Source organism: Eptatretus burgeri, chromosome 10 (genome assembly GCF_056783735.1).
Source record: "Eptatretus burgeri isolate ZD-2024b chromosome 10, Ebu_testis_v1, whole genome shotgun sequence".
In the NCBI taxonomy this organism is placed as follows: Eukaryota; Metazoa; Chordata; class Myxini; order Myxiniformes; family Myxinidae; genus Eptatretus; species Eptatretus burgeri.
The window spans coordinates 75135276-75149679 of record NC_140970.1 but is presented as its reverse complement, the minus strand read 5'-3'; positions in this window follow the sequence as shown (position 1 = coordinate 75149679).

Below are 14404 nucleotides of genomic sequence, written 5' to 3'. Positions count from 1 at the left end.
CCTGTCACAGACAGATAGACAGACAGACAGACAGACAGGGCTGAAAACATTACTGCCGTCCACCTTCGATGGCGGAGGTATTCAGAATGAACTTCTCTTTGTGCATTGTATCGAGGGAGAAAATAAACATGGTCATGTTAAAGAAGTACCAAACGGCCTGGCAAGATCGATTCGAGGTATACACACTCAGCTGTGAGTTGTCTTGCCTGGGATCGAATATCGACACAGCTATAAACTGGTGTTTTACATGCAGGGGGAGGCATCAATGTGTGCTGGTCTTCGTAAGGAGGTTAAGCCGGCTATCCTGCCTGCCTGCACTTGTCTTTGGTGGACGTTTACATTTGCATGGTGTTTTTCGCCAATAATAGGACATTTATCCCTGGCACCCAAAACAAATTCCAAATTCTTGCCACCTTCAGTTGAAAATAAGTTCCGGCCAGCAGGTTCGTGAACAACTTCGGTCAGTAATGCTCACTGCCGACCCCCAAAAAGATGGGAATAATTCGGCTCATGGAAGAATCAATCAACCTTATATGTTTTCCTCTGTTCACTCTCACTTTGTACCTGGCAAAGACCCAAGCAAGGAACAAATGTCCGTTTGGAAGAACAATTATATCCATCACAAAACAGAAAAGCCATCAATTTTATTCCACCATCACAACAAAAGAATTGCCATTTCCCATCTCGAGAGGAAGTCGTCCATTTGACAAGTCAGCGGCAGTCACAGTGTTTCTCAAGCAAGCAAAGCTGCCAGCAAGAAAAGTTGTTTATATCCAAAGGTCTTTCAATGACCCTTTTGAGGAATAATAATCAATAGGAAAAGTGACAAATATTTAATCGACCTCAGCTTCCACTTTATCAAAGTCATGCTTCAAGCTCGTGTCTGACAACTTTATCCCAACGCATGTCATAGTTTTCGCACCGGTGGGCCTCCTATGGATTATACAAATTATACAATTTGGGTCAAGTGCACTGCCTGCCACACTCGTATCTGAAAGAACCAAAGTGTTGATATAGTGTAAAATGCATGGTGTTGCACAGTATATTATGGCATTCATCCCCACCGATTCAGCTCCTGGAAAACAGTGGGATCAAATGTCTTGTGACATTTCCCTATAAGTAAAGAGACTTCCTTATGATTAAGGTTTGGCAGTAAAAGCCATACAGTGTGTTCCAGTGTTCAGAAGAAATGTTCGACGAACAACTGTCACCATTGGGTACCATTTATTTATGACGTATGCAAGGGCTAAGAGGCAAAAATTTTAAATTTAAAATAGAGAAAAGGAAGGGAAAAGGCAGACATGGAACATAATGGAGGGAAAGGGGGAGGAGGGTGATGAAATAGGAGAACCAAACATTTTGCCATCTTTGAGTATATAATAAATTAATGGTGCCAATACTGCACCATTACTGAACAAATCTCTTCTGGTAACACACAATGATATTGTTATGAAAATGGCGATTTCTATGTATATTAGCGAAGAGATGTGTAATTGTTGTTGTGATAATTTCATGAAGAATATAATCATTACATGGGGTAATGTTAGATGCTTTGAAGAAGGACCCACACCTGAAACGTTGCTCCACCTTTTTTCTCACTGGTAGAGCAGGAGCTCGGTGACTTTTATTCAACATGGAAGGTGCAGATGTTTAAGGGTGCCAGTGGTGTAGAGTAGGGTTGGCAGATCCCAGAAACCCAATTCTTAAGTTGCGCCAGTGGTGGGTGTGGTCGGTGGCGCCACCCAAATCCAAGATGGCTGTTTCGATATAGGCTAAAACCAATATTGTCATACATCAAGTAATACTAGGCCGATTCCAATGATCTTGGGATGCATTCTGATAGTTTTGGATATTCCCAATCTAATGGAGAGGGTGTCATTATCATCCAAGGTCAATGTCATGAGATAAAGGTCAATATCACAGTTTTTGGTCAATTTTATGCCTGTTTGACCTTGACCCTTTGATTCAAGGTCAAATCTGATGACATGAAATGATTCCCCATACATGATTTCCTATTAGTGCCCAATACATACCTAAGCTCTCAGACAAGTATTTAAATAGTTTTAGGCATATCAATGTAAGCTATAAATCGATTTGGGATCGCCCCCCTTATGTCACGTGACAAATTTCTGACAAATTCAAGTGTCATGCAGAGTTCCAGCAACTTGGCAACAACAAATAAGGTAAGATTTTGAACATTTTAAAGACTTTCAACATGAACTAATGTATAAATATAATGCATAACAGTGCCAAGAACATGTATAACTAACAAAATGGAATGTTTTTATGAGGAAATAAGAAATATAGTGCAAACTAGATCGGAAATTTGACTATTTTTGGACTAAAGGGGAAATTCCTCCATTTCTGGGAATGGGTTCCCCCCCTTTTTTTTAATAGTCCCTGTAATGTTTTACATATTGGTCTGAGGGCTTAGGCATGTATTAGGCACGAATAGGAAATCATGTATGGGGAAATCATTTCATGAAATCAGATTTGACCTTGAATCAAGGGGTCAAGGTCAAACAGCCAAAAGCATTAGCATTTTTACAAATGGCTAGAGGTTCGCTGACTGACCCGGACATAGAAATCCTTAACACATATACAGCTCAGATGTATGGGGCTAAGGGAAAAGTCATGTCACTGAATTACCATGGCTATAATGTCTTTGAAAAGGTGTATGGACCAACAGCTAGATCTCGGAATGCACTAGCAAAGCTGAAGGGAATTGATGGTAGCATGATTCCTCCCTGCGAATCAGAAATTTCCCAACACATAAAACGGTCATCATATGTAGCAAGGATGTGGGCCAATGCTGATTTATCAGAATTAAATCAGCATCCATCTTCAAATGATGGCTGGGAGTTGCATGAAGAGCAGTATGAAATCATTTGGTTTGATGGTCAACAGCTTCCAGAGTCACTGGTTCCAGAGGAAGAGGATCACTCACATCAAGAAAGCTCTGATGATGACCTCAATGTGTCTTCATCAGATGAAGACGGTCTATCCTCAGATGAAGACTAACTCTGATAACAACACAATACCATTCATTGAACTTAAACCAAGCCTGGCAGTATAAAAACAGAATTTTCTCAATGTGGGTTTTATTTTAATTAGTTAATTATGCATATCCATGGTGGTGATAGATAAAACAAGCCAGTAGGCGACATGGCTGCTCGCTCTAGATGGAAAGCTGGCCGACACGACGAGCCGATATTCATGTACATGCTATCAATCAATTTAGCACAATAAATATGATTATCACAGCCCTCTTAATTTGCGCCCAGAAACCCGCCTTGTGAAATTTCAGGCATGTTTCCAAAGAGACTCTAACAAATGGCAGCCCTGGTAATTCCATTTATCCATTCGCTAAAGATTTTATTTTTTTATATGATGCTGTAAAGACATTCTCCTTGGGCACAAAAAACAGGTCCCTCAGAGGTCCAGTTTCGGAGGTATTGATTTTTTGTACAGTCCACAATAAGTGTACGATGTACGATAAAGTATTTTAGATGTTGCTAAGCAACGGAGGTGTGCATAGCAACCATTCATTTTTGTGTACATGCTAGCCACATTGTACACATTTCACCCAAGTTTCATCAAAACCAGACTCTTTCTCTTAGAGATATTCGCAATTAACCATTTCTGAAATGTTCGACATGTACTTGCCCAAAACCTATCTCCTCCTACAAATATTTTTTGTTAGGGCTGCAAATTGGCATGAAGGGAGGGAGCTCGATAGATTGTGCACAGAACTCTAAGCTTCGATTTTTCGATTAATTTTTTTTTCGATTTTTATCGATTTTTTGACCATTTTAAAGGGGCGTTGCTAGGGCCCGGGGTCCCATATTCGAAAGCACATGATTCCCAGAAATATTGGTCCTACCTACCAAATTTCATTGGAATCAGTTGAGTGGTTTAGCCCCTAGGCTTGACCAAAGTTTCGCAGACAGACAGACGGATGGAAATGTCCAGAATAAGGGTGCTCGAAGAACAGCCAATCTAAAAGCAGCCAATAGATCCCTAAATTTATAGAAAGTGGTGGATTAGTTATATATGTATATATGCATGGTGGTGGTAAATAGGTTAGGTAATATATAGAAACAGATTGCGGTGGGGCATTGTCATGCAAACCATAACAATTAACAATTTGTTTCTTTTCCAGAAAAATTCATGCAGGTGCTCAAAATAAATTTATTTGAAAATTAATTTTTTCTTCTTCTTTTTTAAGACTCACATTTTCCAATCAGAACACATTTTTATGAGTACAAAATTATATAAAATGCCAAGTCACTAGATCTACACTTTGTGATAATGACTGAATGTCATGGTTACAAATGAACTATGTATGTAAAATCTGCCATACCTATAAATCTAATTAACCTTGTTCTTAAGTAAGCTTTCCACCACAAATCCTATCCTTAAGACCCTCGCCCACTGGCCATATCTGCCCCCGACCAGCCCCCGACCGGCCCACTCGAACTGCCCCACCGACCTGCCCGACCTGGGCCAACTGGGCCGACTGGCCCAAGACTAGACCGACTGCCACATCTGGCAGGTCGAGGGAGGTCGGGGGCAGGTCTGGCAGGTCGGAGGCCAGTCCTCTTCCCTCTCCATCCTCTTTCCCTCGTCTCCTCCCAGGTTCTCCTTCTGGCCTCTCCTCATCCCAGCCTCTCCTCCCTCTTCCTCCTTGCTCTCCACCCCATTTCCTCCCCCTCCACTCCTCCCCTCTCCTCATCCTGGCCTCTCCTCATCCCTTCTCCTCATCCCCTCTCCTCAACCCCTCTCCTCATCCTGGCCTCTCCTGATCCTGGCCTCTCCTCATCCAGGTCTCTCCTCATCCTGGCCTCTCCTCATCCCAGCCTCTCCTCCCCCCATTTCCTCCTCCCTCTCCTCTCCCTTTCCTCCTCTCCTCCAAGGGAGGGGGAGGAGAGGGCATGAGGAGAGGGTTAATGACACCCGACCTACCCAACCTGAGAGAGACTCTGAGAGATCTGAGAGAGAGAGAGAGAGAGAGAGAGAGAGAGAGAGAGAGAGAGAGAGAGAGAGAGAGAGAGAGAGAGAGAGAGAGAGAGAGAGAGAGAGAGAGAGGTTGCTGAGAGAGACTCAAATGAGATTGGTTACCTGCATAGTCCGTGAGCATCAGCTGTGGGTGTATGGACATGTGGCTCGTTTTCCTGATGCTGATCCTGCTCACCAGATTCTCTCAGCAAGGGAGCCTCGTGAATGGAGGAGGCCAATGGGCCGACCACATGCCCCATGGTCGCAGCAGGTTGGTCAGCCTCTCTCAAGGATATGGGTATGGGCCAGGCATCTGCCTGGGGAATGGACAGACCGAGGCCCCTGGAGTACCGGCCGAAAGTGGAGGCTGCGACGCGCTGCTCTGGCGCATGCTCCCTTACCTGCTCTGACCTGAGACTAAGTGATCCAATAGATGCTTAACCTCACTTTTCCATTCACACGCACAGTGTAGTAAACGTCATTTTCATGTTTTAGAAGTTATCGGTAGCCTTGCTATGTTCAGTCGTAGTAAATAGATATGTGTAAATAAAATGCTTTTCTTCAAAACGTTGTACTGTTTACACTATGGAGGTTCATAGAGAAAAACTGTCTTGGCTTCAAACGTGGTATCGGACATTGTTTTTCTAATAACATAACAGAGATGTCTTGTAATCAAACTCTTCATCTCGTCATTATTTATCATTAATTGGACCAAGTGAGATCATGTAAATAGTTTCATGCATAATAGAGAATGAGGTACTGAGACCACCGAAAGGTGTTTCCTCATCACAACCTGCCCTGGGCTAAAATGTGGAATTATTTGCCATGGTTGTGTCCCTCATTCACGATATCTCACGTGAAATATCACGAAAGTGGACATTATATATTCCAAAATATTTTAATAAGCCACAAACTCCTTCAGGTGCACGTTCTACACAGCAACAAATTACCCCCATTTTCCCTTTCGTGTTGAGTCGAATGTATTAACGTTTAGAATATTTTTCAGTAAATATGTTATGCCTAAATGTATTTGACATTTCTAAATGAAACAAAATCGGTTTCATGCAATCAGTTCTCACACAATAAATAACATAAATGACCATTGCTCTGCAGCAAGAAGGGCAGTACATGATGTAATTGGCCATTGTATTGTCAATAATACAAACGAAAGTGGACTGCAGCATGAAACCCTGATATGTTTTCAGAAGTTTTCTGAACAAGTCTCCTTTATACATGAAAACGTCGTGATTGTCCCAGCTTACTCTTTCTATATATTGTCGGTTTGGGCACCGATGATGTAATCAAGTACAAACAATGTCTCGAGGAATAGAGGGCAATAATCATTATAATCGTTGATTATATTTATCTACTTGTAGTTTAACCTAGAACTCTCTTGTCGAGATTAACCTGGAACTCCCTCGTTGTCTACATTAACCTGGAACTCTTGCTGTCTACATTAACCTGGAACTCTCTTGGCATCTAGATTAACCTGGAACTCTCTTGTTGTCTACATTAACCTGGAACTCTCTTGGCATCGAGATTAACCTGGAACTCTATTGTTGTCTACATTAACCTGGAACTCTCTTGTCATCTTGATTAACCTGGAACTCTCTTGTCGTCCAGATTAACATGGAACTCTCTTGTCGTCCAGATTAACATGGAACTCTCTTGTCGTCCAGATTAACCTGGAACTCTTGTTATCTCGATTAACCTGGAATTCTCTTGTCATCCAGATAAACCTGGAACTCTCTTGTCATCCAGATTAACCTGGAACTCTCTTGGCGTCTACATTAACATGGAAATCCCTTGTCGTCCAGATTAACATGGAACTCTCTTGTCGTCCAGATTAACATGGAACTCTCTTGTCGTCCAGATTAACATGGAACTCTCTTGTCGTCCAGATTAACCTGGAACTCTTGTTATCTCGATTAACCTGGAATTCTCTTGTCATCCAGATAAACCTGGAACTCTCTTGTCATCCAGATTAACCTGGAACTCTCTTGTCGTCCAGATTAACCTGGAACTCTCTTGTTATCTCGACTAACCTGAAACTCTCTTGTTATCCAGATTAACCTGACAATATATAATGCATTGCCCTGTAAATACTTGTTTGTTAAATCGCAACAGTTCATGGTGAACAGTTTTTAAACATCTGTTTTTCGAAGCGCGAGGATTGACAGAACAGATTTTCCATCATTTCCAGCATGCAGACCCTTATAAAACAACCTCAATTCTTCTAAAGGGGATTCCTCCCCTATATTACTTACACCTAAGCACAAAATAGTTTGGTTTAGTGTTGAAATATGTTTTCACAAAGGGCAACCCTTCACTACAATACGTTTTTCCACTTATCTGGGGAATCTTTGTGGTTAATATATACTTTTGTAGATATAAGTACACAGAAATCTATCATAAGAGGACCATTTCCCAGAGAATTGGTTACTCTCAAGTAACCACAACCCCCGAAACCTGATCAGGGCAGAGGGGAAGAGGGTCATGATGAGGCGAGGCCTGAAACACGATCGGACACGGAGGCTCTCTCCTCCATCCTCCCCTCCCACCTCTAGCCTGGCGGCTGCCTCCAGCAGGCCACCTTCATTGTCAGGTGCGGCACAATAGCCGGGGGTCAGCGATGGGTCAAGGTGAGCGCAGGCTGCGTATTGAGGTACAGGAAACGGTGGGACACATGAGAACAAGAAGCTGGAAGCCCGAGGAAGAAAGGAGCAAGAATACAACGAAGCGACTGTCTTCTCTACGCCTCAGCCTCGCTAGGCCAGCCAGCCGCCCTGCCCACTGGGTCTAATCCAGCATCGATGGCACGACAATCGTGGAACTTCAAACAAAACTGTCCCCAAGTGCACGTCGAGTGGATGAAACTTTAGATCTCGGAGCGTGATTTTTTGAGATAATGCTTCGCACGTACCCAGTGCTCTTTATCAATGACTCCCCTTGTACATCTCGTGCAAAGGCGCTGATTACAACAGAGAAAAGTTCCTCGACCTACCTGGATTTTAGGGAAACTAAAGCAAGGCTTTGTTCATTGTCATGTTGCTGTAAAAGGTTTTCGTGAAGAAGGAATCTGCAGCATTTGACAAGCATGCATAAAAAAAGCACAAAGGTGTTCCCAAGTTATTCTGGCATTATATCCTTAAGAGTAAATATAAGCATTCACCCAAATTCTTTATCAATGTTTGTATCATATTCACTTTATTGATTAACTTTGGGATGACAGCATCATCCAAAATGATGTGTCGGTGGAAATTAAGCAACATTGGTCATGTGATCCAACCTCAGATATAACAATGAAGGGAAGGTTGTGTGCTAAGCATCCTCATTATGCAAGATTGACTCATAATAGGGGTGTGTCAGTAAGTGTAATATTTTCTTTTTCTTACTTATGATAAATCCTATTTTTAAGATATTGAGCAATATTGTGTGAATTTGTCATGATGAAGCACAGATCGACTTTGATGGAATCTCTGTAGCACTGTATTGTAAATTGACAATGGCAGTGTGTGCTTGGCAAATAATTAATCAGATAATACCTGAATAAAAGATGCATAATATGACAATTTCAAAACAGATGCTCACCTATATAGAAGACGAGCAAGAAGGAGGAATTTCAAAGAAGTGACAAAAGTGAGAAAACAACCTGTGCCAACTAGCAAAATGTAAAAGGTACAAGAAAGCAACATGCAAATAGTATGGCCTTGATGAATGATTCAAAACAAGATTGACAGTGCAGAAACAAAAATGATGGACAGTGCAGCGGTTTCCTTCTCCGCTGACTTGGAAAGGATCAGATTTTGGTCTGACACTTTGAACACGTCTTTCAATCGTGGAAAATCTTGCATTACCGTCCTGTTCTTTCTGGAAGGATCGTCAAACGAACCCAATATCTCTTTCTTCAATCATCCTATGGAAGAATTTCAGTGTCTTAAATTTCTGTCACTCCACCGTCATGTCAAGTCCTTTGTTAAATGTTCACTTCTCATCGGCTCTTTGCACAGAGCTCAATTGGAGTACTGCTCTCCCGTAAATTATGGTGTCACTTCTGGGCATTGTGGAATCCAAAACTCTCAACATCATTGGCATCTATCACAAAGATGCAAGATAACAGGGCCTGTTACATTCTTATCACAGAGAGCTTGATGGTATTTATGTTTTCCACCACATCTCCTCAAATCCTGCTCCATATGTTCTTTCATCCCTTTGTTCCTCGCGGATGCACTTATTTTAAGCCCTCTCCTTGAGAAGCTCCCAAAATCCAGGCTCGGAACTAACATCTACTCCGTTGTTCTTCTCTTCTTCTGCTTTGGAAAGTCCTCACTCAGTCTGTTCTATTCCACACTTCCCTCCAGGGATTTAAGTTGTTAGGGTTGGAGGATGATCTAAGGTGGTATACTTAGGCATAACAATGAGGAAGGTTGTGTGTTAAGCATGCTCCAACCTACACCACGTGACATCATCCTCCAGCCTTTCTCGTGATATTTTTTTTTATCCTCGTTAAGCTCCACTGACCTCTCACTATTTATTTATGATAGCTATGTTCCATTGCCCCATCTCTCTCCTCCTCCTGTTCATTATTACCCTTGTTGTATCCCTCTGTTCTCCTGCCCCTCTGGCAGTGCATTGCATAATACCTTTTGTTACTTTGCTCTTCCATGAGCGGAAAATATGTTTCCATAGAAACGTGATGAGCAATGCTAAAATAAAGATGTCAGCCTCAGGCTTCAGTGTAAGGCTGAATATTTTGTCATGCTCTGGGACACTTTCAGCCTCAGGCTGTCAGCCTGTTCCTGGAAAGAAGATGTGCTGTCTCTTTCTTCCATTTTCCCCAGTAATTCCACCCTCACACTCTTCTTTTGAAGCTTGGCCAGGTGGATTTGGAGCTTCAGGCCAAAGACAACCAACTCACAAGGAGGAGGGATGTTATGAAGCAACAAGGAGAGCCATTGTGACTGTTATCAGGGGTAGTTTGTGTTCTGCCATTCTTTCTCTGGGGTGGTGGGATCAACCGATTAGGGGGTGCCAATGAATCCTGCAAAGTGAGGAATAGACTTCCTGAAAGGATGGGTGTGCATGTGTGTGTGTGTGTGTGTGTGTGCGTGTGCGTGTACATAGATACATACATACTTGAGTTTGTGTATTGTCAATACAGGTACATTATCTCCACTGGTACATGTCACTGAATTCTCAGTGTGTGTGTGCACTGATCAACAACATCAGAGGACATGAGATCCGTCTGTCTGTCTGAGCGTCATAAGCACCACCCATTCTCCAGGTCACACCCTCCAGCCGTCCAGAAATTGCCACCATCTTTTTCTCTCCGCGCAGCTCAGATCGTTTTGAAGGCCTCGTGTACATTTGAAGACTGAACAACATCTTCTATCATTAAATGAAGATACCGTTTGGAGGAAAAAAAAGTAACATTTTGATTACAACTCAAATGAGGTAATGCATGTTTTGTCCGCAGCGATTGCGGCAGCTGTCTAATATACACCACCCAATGAAGGGACGTTAATTCTCAAATAATGCAGAGGAAAGAAAATAGTGATATTTCATTAAAAAAAATTAATACTTTGTGGGACGTCAAACACAGTTACTCTCTGTCTGCGAAACAGTGACGTGTCGCTCATAACTCAATGTTTCCTTACCAGAATTTGCAATGACTGTTACAAGCAAAAATATCCCGTGTTTGCAACCGTGCGAAGTATGAAAAAAGACGTCCCGACACATGACGTCATCACGCAGTGATGTCTGCAATAGCAGGAATGCACTTACACTGGTTTCCAAAAAAAAAAAAAATTCTGAGGCAAGCATGTGAATCGGTGTTTCTGACTAATTTTGATATGCTGAATTCAAATTTCTAAACAGTTTTGCTCTATCACCTCTAGTATTTTTGCTTTCACATATCCCATTTTTTTATGTTTAATGCATATATTTATGATAGAATGTGTATTTTTTTTAGATATTTTTTATATTGATTGATATTTAGATATTTAGATATATATTTTTATTTTTTTATATTTAGATATTTACATATTTAGATATTTTTCGGTCTCAGGCTATACAGTGGGGAGAACAAGTATTTGATACACCGCCGATTTTGCAGGTTTTCCCACTTACAAAGCACGTAGAGGTCTGTAATTTTTATCATCGGTACACTTCAACTGTGAAAGACGGAATCTAAAACAAAAATCCTGAAAATCACATTGTATGATTTTTAAATAATTAATTTGCATTTTATTGCATGAAATAAGTATTTGATCACCTACCAACCAGTAAGAATTCCAGTTCTCACAGACCTGTTAGTTTTGTCTTTAAGAAGCCCTCCCATTCTCCACTCATTGCCTGTATTAACTGCACCTGTTTGAACTCGTTATCTGCATAAAAGACAGCTGTCCACACTCAATCAATCAGACTCCAACCTCTCCACAATGGGCAAGACCAGAGAGCTGTCTTAGGACATCAGTGACAAAATTGTAGACTTGCACAAGGCTGGGTTGGGCTACAGGACAATAGGCAAGCAGCTTGGTGAGAAGGCAACAACTGTTGGCGCAATTATTAGAAAATGGAAGAAGTTCAAGATATTAACAGTCAATCTCCCTCGGTCTGGGGCTCCATGCAAGATCTTACCTCGTGGAGCCTCAATGATCATGAGAAAGGTGAGGGATCAGCCCAGAACTACACAGCAGGACCTGGTCAATGACCTGAAGAGAGCTGGGAGCACAGTATCAAAGAAAACCATAAGTAACACACTACGCCGTCATGGATTAGAATCCTGCAGCGCTCGCAAGGTCCCTCTGCTCAAGCCAGCGCATGTCCAGGCCCGTCTGAAGTTTGCCAATGACCATCTGGATGATGCAGAGAGGAATGGGAGAAGGTCATGTGATCTCCTCAGACCAAAATAGATCTTTTGGGTTTCAACTCCACTCGCCGTGTTTGGAGGAAGAAGAAGGATGAGTACAACCCCAAGAACACCATCCCAACCGTGAAGCATGGCGGCGGAAACATCATTCTTTGGGGGTGCTTTTCTGCAAAGGGGACAGGACGACTGCACCGTATTGAGGGGAGGATGGATGGGGCCATGTATCGCGAGATCTTGGCCAACAACCTCCTTCCCTCAACAAGAGCATTGAAGATGGGGCGTGGCTGGGTCTTCCAGCATGACAACGACCCGAAACACACAGCCAGGGCAACTAAGGAGTGGCTCCGTAAGAAGCATCTCAAGGTCCTGGAGTGGCCAAGCCAGTCTCCAGACCTGAACCCAAGAGAAAATCTTTGGAGGGAGCTGAAAGTCTGTGTTGCCCAGCGACAGCCCTGAAACCTGAAGGATCTGGAGAAGATCTGTATGGAGGAGTGGGCCAAAATCCCTGCTGCAGTCTGTGCAAACCTGGTTAAGAACTGTAGGAAACGTCTGATCTCTATAATTGCAAACAAAGGTTTCTGTACGAAATATTAAGTTCTGTATTTCTGATGTATCAAATACTTATTTCATGCAATAAAATGCAAATTAATTATTTAAAAATCATACAATGTGATTTTCAGGATTTTTGTTTTAGATTCCGTCTTTCACAGTTGAAGTGTACCTATGATAAAAATTACAGACCTCTCCGTGCTTTGTAAATGGGAAAACCTGCAAAATCGGCAGTGTATCAAATACTTGTTCTCCCCACTGTATGTATACATGTATGTACATACATGTATACATGTGTATCTCAAAAACTAGAGGTGATGAGTGAAAATGGATTTCATATCTGAAATCAGCCCCCCAAAATTAGGTTAGAACACGTATTTTCATGCGTGCCTAAATTTCTTTGTAAACCAGTGTAATTGGAGCCTTTTATATTACACACTAAAACTCATGGAACAATGAATGATATGATAGAGGATAGAAAGTTAATTTGCTGATTAGAATGAGAGGGAGAAGAAGAAGAACAGATTAACAAGAGTAGGAAATATCATTCAAACATGGCAGTTTTGTGCGAGGTGTCTCACTGTCGGCTAATCTTGATATATTAAGTTGAGTTCGTGTCTGTGGGTGTACGTGTGGGTCTGAACAAGGTACGTTTTCATTACAACGAAAATACTCATCTATACGAATAAATGTGTGTGTGTGTGTGTGTGTGTGTGTGTGTGTGTGTGTGTGTGTGTGTGTGTGTGTGTGTGTGTGTGTGTGTGTGTGTGTGTGTGTGTGTGTGTGCATGTGTGTGTGTGTGTGTGTGTGTGTGCGTGCGTGCGTGCACGTGTGTCAGTCTCCTCCATCACTCCAAAACTATAAAAACCTAGCAGCCTGAAACTTTGCATGCACACGAAGAAAACTCAAAGGAGGTACAAGAGTGAAAATTGGATGTTTGGGTTAATTAAAACATCCCTTTTGAAAACAATTTAGGGGGTGCTCATCACTAAAAACCCCAAAATAATCCTTACCAAGATGGCGGCACGCCAGCTTGGTCAGCCCTCTGTGGTTCATGGAGTCTTCAACCGCCATTTTGTTCGGCCTATTCAAACATTCCTCGATTTGGAAACACGATTTATTCTCAGGGAGCAATTAAAGTGCATAATCGAAATATTATGTCGGATTTGAGAATCGGATCTGGTGAATAAAATAAGTGTCAAAATCTGGAGTAAAATCCTAAAATATTAACAAATTAGCGATTTTTTTTTATAACTTAGTGCATTTATTGAAGCAAAGTATTAAACTTAACTTTTTCTACTGTTCTACTGTTGCATCATCCACCAACTCAATATAACGCAGCTTGACCTGATCCACGTTTCCTCATTGTACGCCCATCTTTCAGGTCGACACAAAAAATACGAGTTTCTTCCTTGCGAACAACAACACCTGGCAGCCATTTCACTCCAAGGCCAAGGTTCAGTACATAAACAGGATCGTTTACAGCAAAGTCACGCAATGCAGCCGTGCGATCATGACAGCATTTCTGACTCTGCCGCTTGTTGTCAACAGTTCTACTTGATGTCCGGATGAACAAGAAAAAGTCTGGTTTTGAGTTCTCACTTCATAAGCAATTCGGCTGGAGGCACTCCAGTTGCAGTATGTGGTCTGGATCTGCAACCTAGCAACATGCGTGACAATGGCATTTGAAGTGAACCTTGAGTAACACAGATAATAATCTGTACATCACGCTCTGCCTGACCATTAGAAGTGGGTTTAACCCTCTAGAGCCCCAGGGGTGTTTTTTTGTTCACCCAGAACATGTTGTGGGCTCTCGAGGGTTAAACAGAGCAGAACGGACATGTTTCATACCATTCAATGTCATGAATTCCTGAAATTCCTGACATGTAAAACACGAACCGTTATCGCTTGCCAGCGTGCCTTTGCGCATGCAAGCGTGCACGTACATGTGCAAGTTGCTGTTGTTGCCTGCTATCTCCACATGTG